This window comes from Alosa pseudoharengus, unplaced genomic scaffold, assembly GCF_046254945.1.
Source record: "Alosa pseudoharengus isolate Yale_2024_CS ecotype anadromous, Long Island Sound unplaced genomic scaffold, YU_APseudo_1.1 YU_APseudo_1.1_scf_5, whole genome shotgun sequence".
Classification (NCBI taxonomy): Eukaryota; Metazoa; Chordata; class Actinopteri; order Clupeiformes; family Clupeidae; genus Alosa; species Alosa pseudoharengus.
Genome location: NW_027468837.1, coordinates 41,013,562 through 41,021,061, shown reverse-complemented (window position 1 = coordinate 41,021,061; position 7,500 = coordinate 41,013,562). Strand labels below are relative to the sequence as shown.

The window sequence follows — 7,500 nt, the reverse complement described above, 5'->3', positions numbered from 1 at the left end:
GTGTGTGTGTGTTTTGCTTGTGTGAGGCTGGCAGAGTGACTGTATGTTACAGGTTATAAAAGACCATGGGAAAAAATGTGTGTGTGTGTGTGTGTGTGTGCGCGCGTCAGGAGAGAGATGAGGACAGAGAGAGAAATAGAACAGAACCACATGGTATGCTCTGCTCCATCATGTTCTCTGCTTGTGCTGTGTGTGTGTGTGTGTGTGTTGCTGTGTGTTTGTAAGTGTGTGTGTGTGTGTGTTTGTGCAGAGAGCTCTCTCCCTGCGCTGCAACAATGAAAGTGTCATTTAAAACAGAGGGAACAAAGCAAGGGAGGGGAATGAGTGGGGGTTTGTCTGTGTGTGTGTGTATGTATGTGTGTGTGTCTGTGTGTGTGTGTGTGTGTGTGTGTGTGTGTGTGTGTGTGTGTGTGTGTGTGTGTGTGTGTGTGTGTGTGTGTGTGTGTGTGTGTGAGGGAGGTGAATGGGGCCACCCTGCTGCCTGTCCTGTTTCCCAGGCAGCATGAGCTCTCATACACACAGCTGCACATGTTGCCTCTGCCCCCCCCCCTCTCTCTCCCTTTCTCTCCCCTTCACTCTCTCTATATATCTCTCTCTCTCTCTCTCTCCCTTTCTCTCTCTCCCTCTCTCTCTCTCCCTCTCTCTTTCCATCTCTCTTTCTCTCCCTTTCTCTCCCCTTCCCTCTCTCTCCTCTCCCGCTCCCTTTCTCTGTCTCTCTCTTCCTCTCTTTCTCTCTCTCTCTCCTCTCCCCCTCTCTCCCTCCCTCCTCTTTATTGGGATGACAAATCATATGCTGCATTGCCAAAACATTCACCGGAAAATACACATACAAACATTGTTACATTTTGTCAGTATACTATAAATGATGTAGGTATATACATATCTCTCTGTTATACTCTTTCTCTCTCTCTCCTCTCCACCTCTCTCTCATTCTCTTTCTCTCCCTCTCTCTTTCTTCCTCTCTCTCCTCTCTTCCTCCTCCCCCCATCCTCTCTGAGAGCTGGAGAGATAGAACACAGAGAGAGAGAGTCGGAATTGCTAAAACGGATACAAAAAGGTATAGGAGGGAGAATGTGTGACCTAATCAAAGATATCTATGAAATAATCCACGATAAAAGAACATCATACTTTAAACAAGCCAAAGGTGTTCGGTAAGGTTGTAGTCTTAGTCATATACTCTTCAATCTAAATATTGATCTAACATCAGACATAGAAACATCTGAACCTCCACGACTCACAATCGGAGGCAGAGACAGTAAGTGCCTCTCGTTTGCTGACGACCTTCTACTTCTGTCCCCAAGTGAGGATGGGTTACAGGAAAACCTGTCAATTCTCGAGAAGTTCTCCCAAATCTGGAACCTTTCCATAAATACAGACACATACACACACACACTATTAACACACATCACACACACTATACACACACACATAGTGCTGGGCGGTATACCGGTTATATTTTCGTTATGATATGAATTTTTAATATACCGCCATACCGGTGTATTTGATTACACAACGTTTGGAACGCTGCGCCGCGACACAGTGTTTCAGATGGGACTTTTCACACGCACACATGGTGCCACTGCGAGGCATAGTGAGGGTAAACAAAACACTATAAGTTTTTCCCCTGAAGTATGACCCTTAAGGCTTAATTTCTCCTAAGGTAAGGGGTTTATTTAAGGGTGTTGCACAGAATACCTTAAATTGTTTCTTTAGTTAAGGAAAAACGTTAAGGGATACTGCATTGAAAGGGATTTACCAAAGATCCTTGATTACTAGCTCCGCTTTAACCCTCTCTGGATTTACCGTCACGAAAATTCTATTGAGATTGTTTAACAGCTGTAACTAGCTGGCTAGTAGGTGATGTCGTTAGTTAGCAACCCACTGAACACAGTGAAGTTTAATATTCATATCATTCATCTCACCTTAAGAATATTCGCTGAAATTATCCAGGTAGCAAGTAAAGCATGTTATAGACATGAACTGAGCAATACTAGCTGGCTAGTTGATCCTGTCATCAGTGCACCAAAAAACGAACTTTTTTGTTAATGTTTTGCCTAGCGAACCGAAGCTCATGGCAGGCTAACAAGACATCCACATCCACATCCACATGAAGTTACCACTAACGTCATGTAAACCACACAATAACAATAAGGCATGTTTCTGATAGGCATATTTGTCAAAGTAAGCATATTAGCAGAGAGGTTTTATTTTAAATTGTATAATTTTCGCAATTATTGCAAGTTGCACTACTTGTATTGGTTTTATACAAGATGTTTGTGAAATTTTCACAGTAAAAGTTCTATATTTTGACTGCAATTGTCTTTGCATTCTGATTAGATTCTTCATTAGAATCATGAGTGGCTCTTTGTAAACAGCATCATTTTCTGGGGCCATGCTAAACTGCATTACCACTAGTGTGGAGTTATTCTACATCATGACAGTAAAAAAGACCATCCTTAGTCAGTGTACTGCAGCAATTCCTCTCTCAACTGTGAACATCTAATTATGCATGGGAAAAAAAATACTGTCATATACCGTGAAACCGTAAGAATTTTGAAAAATACCGTGATATACATTTTTGGTCATACCGCCCAGCACTACACACACACCATTGACATACATTATACATCACACACACACACACACACACACACCATTGACACACACCACACACACACACACACACCACACACCACACACACCACACACACACCACACACACCACACACACACACACAATATAATGTACACCAGAGATGGGAGTAGGTCACACATGTGCAAGTCACAAGCAAGTCTTAACCTTCAAGTCTCAAGCAAGTCCGAGTCATTTTTTGTGACAGTCATGCAAGTCAAATCAAGTCATAACTTGGGTCAAGCAAGTCAAGTCAAGTCATAGCCAAATCATACAAATTCATGATGATTTACCCATGTTTTCATTTTAAAATAAGCTACAATAGGCTAGTTATGAACTGCTGAGGGTTTTATTTGTAACAAATAGACATTGCATTCATTCAAGCCACATATTCTATAAACCGTTCAGATGTAGGCTAAGATGAAATGTATACGAATAAAAATAAAAGTATTTCAAGTAGACCTATTATAAAATAGCCTATTATTGTTTCAATATGCCTCAAATATTAGGTAAGCTACATCAAATCATGAAAATATATTCAAACAATTCAAGTTACACCTGTCCTGACCTGTCACATCTCCAGGGAACCAATAATGTTGAAAAAGTGAACTAATCAATTAATCAAACGCTGCCGCCGACGTCACTGCCAAACTTTGACAAGTGTGACAGCGCAATGGGTTTTAGGAGGGTTTAGGACCGTCAATGCTATATCATATTATACATAAGCCTAACATGTGAAATAAGCTACTTTTCTATGCTGATTGCTGGCAGTTAGCTAGGCCTACTTAATGTTGTTGGCCTACGGCTGTAACGTATGGAACAGGGACGTGTTAAGAGGGAGGGAGAAAGAGAGGCGCTTATTTTAGGTTACATTGGCAACATTTTCGCTATATATCAAGATTAAACTTAGACGAAGAAAATGTTTCACTTTGCCATTTCACACATTTTAACCTAATATGGCGTTAACTAAAAAGCATAATAGATTCAAAGCCAACTCTTAACATGTCTCAAATTTGACGTTAGGTTTCTAACACGACTAACTTCTGACGGATGAACATTAACGTGGTGGTGGTTATGTCGCTATTTTGCACACTTGCAGACTGCTGTTCATTTATCCTTTGAGTTGTCAGATCATCTTGATCATCTGTGAAGCCAAACATTATTATGTTTTGGTATAAATGTAGAGCCTTCCATATTTGCAAGTTAGCCTACCTCAGTCTGTCTCATTTGATCTGGCACTTGCTGTTGGTCTGTCGTGTCACTTGGTAACAATGTCAGGTTCGCTCCGTGACGCATGCAACAGCAAGCAGATTTTCTAAAATTGTAACGTTAACTCCTTAATATCTATGAAAAAAGTCAAGTAATTTCAAGTCATTTGTCTCAAGTCTAAGTCAAGTCTCAAGTCATGAATAGCAAGTCAAAGTCAAGTTGAGTCTTTTATACATGTTGATCAAGCAAGTCTCAAGTCCTAAAAAATGTGACTTGAGTCTGACTTGAGTCCCCCATGTCTGCTCTACACACACACAAGTGAGTATGGGTTACAGGAAAGCACAAGCACACACACACACACACACACACACACACACACACACACACACACACACACACACACACCACACACACACACTATACTGTACACACACACACACAAGTGAGGATGGGTTACAGGAAAGCCTGTCAAATCTGGAGAAGTTCTCCCAAATCTGGAACCTTCCCATAAACACGAGCAGTTCTCCCAAATCTGGAACCTTCCCATAAAAACAAGAAGTTCTCCCAAATCTGGAACCTTCCCATAAACACGGGAGGTTCTCCCAAATCTGGAACCTTCCCATAAACATGAGAAGTTCTCCAAAATCTGGAACCTTCCCATAAACATAGAAAAATCTAAAGTAATGATCTTTTAAAAAAAGTCACGTTCAATGGGTAACAAACCCAATTTCCCGCCAGGTGGGGAAAGATGTTCCCAAGTGACAAGCTGGGACTGAATAACAATAAGAGCGCAGTGCACTACAAAGAGAGAGAGAGAGAGAGAGAGAGAGAGACAGAGAGAGAGAGACAGAGAGAGAGAGAGAGAGAGAGAGAGAGAGAGAGAGAGAGAGAGAGAGAGAGAGAGAGATCGATCAGCTGATGTGTCATGCTGCTGGAATTGTTTTTTCAACTGTTTGCTACAGGAACAGATTCATTATCAGTGAGATATTGATTATCTGATTGAATATTTGATTGATCATCTGTGTGGAAGCCCACTTTGGTCACTCTGAATGTTTGATATCTATCAGCAAAGACAGAATGGCTGCTGTTGATGGCGATGTGTGCGTTTGTGTTGTGTGTGTGAGTATATGTGTGTGTGTGTGTGAGAGAGTATAATGTGTGTGTGTGTGTGAAAGTATAATGTGTGTGTGTGTGTGTGTGTGTGTGTGAGAGTATAATGTGTGTGTGTGTGTGAGAGTATAATGTGTGTGTGTGTGTGTGTGTGTGAGAGTATAATGTGTGTTTGTGTGTGTGTGTGTGAGAGAGTATAATGTGTGTGTGTGTGTGTGTGTGTGTGTGAGAGTATAATGTGTGTGTGTGTGTGAGAGTATAATGTGTGTGTGTGTGTGTGTGTGTGTGTGTGTGTGTGTGTGTGAGAGAGTATAATGTGTGTGTGTGTGTGTGTGTGAGAGAGAGTATAATGTGTGTGTGTGTGTGAGAGTATAATGTGTGTGTGTGTGTGTGTGTGTGAGAGAGAGTATAATGTGTGTGTGTGTGTGTGTGTGTGTGTGTGTGTGTGTGTGTGTGTGTGTGTGTGTGAGAGTATAATGTGTGTGTGTGTGTGAGAGAGAGTATAATGTGTGTGTGTGTGTGTGTGTGTGTGTGTGTGAGAGTATAATGTGTGTGTGTGTGTGTGTGTGCTCAGCTGATGAGAATGCAAGTGTGTTTACCTCACATGTGGTGTGTGTGTGTGCAGCTGGACCTGTTTGTCTGACTGTGGGTCTGGTATGAGATGTGCTGTGTGTATGTGTGTGTGTGCGTGCGTCCGTGCGTGCGTGTGGCTGTGTGTGTGTGTGGTGTGTGTGTGTGTGGCTGTGTGTGTATGTGTGTGTGTGCATGTTTGAAATTGTGAATTTGTTTATGTGTGATTCTGTGAGTATGTGTGTGTGTGTGGTGTGTGATTTTGCGAATATATGTGTGTGTGACTTTCTGAATACTCTATTTCTTTTCCTTCAGTCCATTTTGACGTAATGCTTCCTTCACCCAGTGGGTCAGGTGATCTTTGATGTGTTGTGTCAGGTATGGGAGGCCGTATAGTGCAATAACATTGGAATAGTGGCACTACACACTGAACGTACTTGCACTACACACTGAAACACTGACACATACGCACTGGGCACTAGTACCACACTGGAACTCAAACAGCAACACACTGAATTTCCTGCATCACACACTGAATCTGCTTGCACTCACACTGAAATCACTTGCTCAACACACTGGATTTACTTGCAGCACACACTGAAACTACTTGCACTACACACTGAAACAGTTTGCACTACATTGAAAATACTTACACACACTGAAGCTCCTTACACTAGCCTACACACTGAATTAACTTCCACAACACATTGAAATGTCTTGCTCAACACACTGAAACATCACATGCACTACACACTGAACTCACTTGCGCACACACACTGAAGCCGCTTACACTACTCACTGAATTAACTTCCACTACACACTGAACTCACTTGCACACACACTGAAGCCGCTTACACTACTCACTGAATTAACTTCCACTACACACTGAACTCACTTGCACACACACTGAAGCCGCTTACACTACACACTGAATTAACTTCCACTACACACTGAACTCACTTGTACACACACTGAAGTCGCTTACACTACACACTGAATTAACTTCCACTACACACTGAACTCACTTGCACACAAACTGAATTAACTTCCTGCAAATTGCAAGGAGACATGAGGTGTCTATTCTATTGTAATACCAGCTCCTTTTGTCTGGCGTCATATTTTAGTGAACTGGGTCCTGAAAGATTGCTGCCATTTCAGTTAGCTAGTTAGTTAGCATTAAGCCAGAAGCAGCAACGGCATTGCTGGTAGATAGTTTTGGTAACCTAGCAACAATAAACACTTGACCCGAAGCACTCTGAAAGGGGCGCTGTCAGCGCAAAAAATGCAATGTGGATACAGGTTCACGAGTCACTGGCAACAGCAGGCAAGGTTAACAAAAACATCTGCCAGCCAGACTGTAATGCACGTCCTTTTTGGAATGTTGTTGGAGTGCTAACTAACTAGCTAACTAGCTAACTGAAATGGCAGCAATCTTTCAGGACTCAGAAAATGTGGAAATTTATATGGTTTGCGGCTAATTCCTCATAAAACATTGCAGTGGGGTCTGCCTGTATGGCTTCAAGACAGCGCAAGGTGCTCAAGAATATATTAATAAAATCTTCAGGGTTTGACTGAACAAGTAAGGTTTGGTTAAAGAAGGACATAGATACCACAAACCATATACATTTCCACATTTTCTCTCTTCAAATCTTAATCAATGGCTGGTAATCTGAGAGTGGAACTTCCTGTTACATTATACCAACTTCCAGGCGCACTGAAAAAGCGAGTGAGTTCAGTGAGTGGAAGCAGGTTCAGTGTAGTGCATCGGATGTTTCAGTGTGTTGAGGAAGTTAATTCAGTGTGTGTACAAGTGAGTTCAGTGTGTAGTGTAAGCGACTTCAGTGTGTGTACAAGTGAGTTCAGTGTGTAGCGGAAGTTAGTTCAGTGTGTAGCGGAAGTTAATTCAGTGTGTAGTGTAAGCGACTTCAGTGTGTGTACAAGTTAGTTCAGTGTGTAGCGGAAGTTAGTTCAGTGTGTAG

The 7,500-nt window shown here is 41.9% G+C and overlaps 1 protein-coding gene across 1 annotated transcript in view; it reads left to right on the top strand.

Moving 5' to 3' along the window:
* The window catches only part of kaznb (kazrin, periplakin interacting protein b), a gene marked incomplete at its 3' end in the record, with an annotated part of 175,612 nt that overhangs the window by 64,238 nt on the left and 103,874 nt on the right, over positions 1-7,500 (top strand). The window lies entirely within an intron of this gene.